The sequence below is a fragment of the Martes martes genome, assembly GCF_963455335.1.
Source record: "Martes martes genome assembly, chromosome: 15".
Classification (NCBI taxonomy): domain Eukaryota; kingdom Metazoa; phylum Chordata; class Mammalia; order Carnivora; family Mustelidae; genus Martes; species Martes martes.
The window spans coordinates 9735938-9739117 of record NC_137903.1 but is presented as its reverse complement, the minus strand read 5'-3'; positions in this window follow the sequence as shown (position 1 = coordinate 9739117).

Here is a 3180-nt window from a genome sequence, read left to right as displayed (position 1 = left end):
GCCGAAATCAAGAGTTGGACGCTCAACTGACTGAGCCTCCCAGGTGTCCCATGATACCCTCCCTAAAACTCTTATTGAGTTTGTGGAGATGGGTGCTGTGAAGGGCTGGTTTGCTTTTTAACTTACAAACTGTTTTCAGTGTACAATTTGACATGTGATCCCTGGGAGTATACGCTACGGGTATCCTCACTTATTGTCAGTGAAGCAGACTCTGAAGGATGGGGTCATTTTTCTCAAGGTCACTAAAAGAGTAACCCCAGATTTTAATGCTGGTTGGCTGGGAGCAAGTGCAGTGCCTCACTGTTTACAGGAATAACTGGAGTGGGTGGCAGAAAGCTAGTTTAGAACTAGACCGCTAAAGAATATAGTTGCTATTTATTTTATTTCTATTTATTTCTTTCTATTTATAATAGAATTTACTCTAATTTATTTATATAATTTATATATAATATATAATATTATAATATAATATATAATATATAATTCATTCTATTATATTTATTTCTATTTATTTATTATTTATTCTATTTACCTGTCAGCATAAAATGTCTTCTATTTCTCTAAATGATGTTCTCCCCCACCTCCCCATGTTATTCTTTCCCACAGTGAAACATAACCTAACCTAAGATTTTTTTGTTTGGAGAAATAAGCTCTTGTTTTTGTTTTAATCTTTCTTCTGTGGTGGTAGGATGTGTGCTAACACCATCACATTTGATTTATTAAATTGATGTGGTCATAAATACACCTAGACGATTTCAGACCTCCAGTGGATTTCTCGGGTGTTGAGAGTGATTTGATAACTTACCTAGTTGCACTCGAAGGACGAAACAAAGTCAATGGTCTCCCTACTCCTCCACCATCTTAGCTCCTCTTTGCGTCTAGACGATTTCAAAGCACTTCTGCCTCCATTTTTCACCTGATTCTTCCAGTCCCTCTTTGAGAAGGGGAAAACAGGGGGACGAATTCTGTTTTACAGGGAAGAATCTTGTATTAGAAACATCATGGGACCATCCCAAGGTCTCACAGATTTATTCAAGGACACCATTTGGACATTCAGGAACTCATCTCTAAGCTGGAGGTCATGCCCACCGAGGGACCTCATGGTGCGGGCACCCATCAGATGATGTCAGCAGCTGCCTGGCCTATAAGGGGCACCCCTCAGTCAGCGAGCATTCAGAAAAGAAGGTCCCCCACCTCTTTGTGCAGCCCTTATGTCTACCATCAGGGCGTTGGGTGTGATGTTTTTATCTCTTAGGCACTGAAATGTAGATGGAAACAAAAAATAAGGAAGAGAAAGGGAGGAAGAGGAGGAGGAAATCAAGGGAAGGAGGTTGGCAGTGTTTAATAGTTCACAAATGGTGGCTCTGAATGTTTCAGATACTTGTGTAAAGTGCTGACTTCATCATTCTACAGGGCATTTATGAGATAATATCTAAGAAGCACTCTGAGTGCCTTGGAAAATAGTGTTAGATAAATATAAAATACTGCGAATATAAAAGTGGCAGACAATCTCAGATATATAGTCTGTGCATTAAAAGAAATAAAACTGCTTTATTCATCAAAGTGATCAATGTAAAGTGAGGAAAGCAGTTTTTTTTCATGTCTTGGCTGGGCAACCAGTCTGGTTTTCCTAAGGATTAATGGAGTATAAACATGTTTACCACCAATAAGAGATTCTAGAGAAATAGTGCTTCCCTCGTTGAACATGTGGATGGAACATTGCTAATTCGGTCTCAGCAGAAACAGTTCAGCTGTATTTTGGGCAGAAACTTGGATAACTTTAAGCCATTTATAGTAAATAAAAAATGCTATGATCACGTAGTTCATCACAATGTGATGTTTAGAGTGTGACCTGATTTTATCTCAGAAGGATATCTTTTGTGGTCACTGCTTCAGAATATTCTGGACATTATCTTTTGAACCAATTAGCACAGTGATTTTAAAGAATGACAACATAAAAGCAATCTTTTCTCAATCTCATTAATAATAAAATTCTTATATCAACTTAAAGAAAAGTATACTGTAAGTTTGACTATAAAATACTTTACTATAAAACTGGAAGGCAAACAACAATTTCTTTCCTTTATCCTAAGAAAACAATTTTGAAGAAAAATAAAAGCTACATGTGCAAAGTTACTTTTAGCAGCATTATTTGCAATAGAAAAACACAGAAACAACTTAAACAATAGAAAAAAACAGTTAATAAATAATTGCATATGGATATAATAGGCTATTATACAACCATTAAGATGACAAACATGGTGTTCAGAAAAAGCAGAGAAAATGTTTACAATATGTTTTGAAAAGTGTCAAAGAAAAGTGTATGGATAATATGAGTATAGCCATGTAAAAAAACCGTATGTTTATGTGCATAAAATGTGAAGGGAACATGAACAAATGGAAGACCTCACTGGGTATCAGTCAGCATAAACCAGGTTATGCTACAGTAACAAAAAATTCCTATCAGTGACTCACCACAGATGCTCATACTATGTGATCAGGTTGTGCTCATTGTGACCATTCAGGAACCCAGACTGAGAAAGTTTCCATCTTCACACCTGCTTCCTCAATTAAACTGATAAGAACAGATACTACACTTGATCTTAGCCAAAAGGCCGAGAAGCGATCCTGCTTCCTCAATTATCAAAACCTTGTCAGAGGAAAGACGGGATTGGTCCTATATCCTAAAGATTCTATATGGCTGTGAAATATGGACTTCTTACATTTATTTGGCTAAAGCAAGTCATATTGTCATGCCCAACTTCAAAGAGGCAAAGATGCTAACTCCTACTATGCGATCAGAGAAGGAACGAGGAGTATTTAATGAACAACACTGATGAATCTTACAATGAGACTGATAGAATTGTAGATGCTTTTTCAAATAGTTTACAATGTGAAAGTACATTTTATGCTATCATGACCTCAGACTCTACTGAAAGCCAGAATTTGGGAGTTGATGATATATATACCATACTAATCATTCAAAGAAAGGCTTTTAACCAAAAATTCTTTAAAATGTATGTTTTTAAAATTCAAATGTTTTAAACGGACTGAGGTGAAAAACATTTTCATCTTAGGATATAGAATTTGATTTCAAAATGTTTCTGGCTTCACATCATTGTAATATGCAATTTATAAGTTATATGGAAAAGGAAATTTCAAGAAGGCATTCTGTTATAA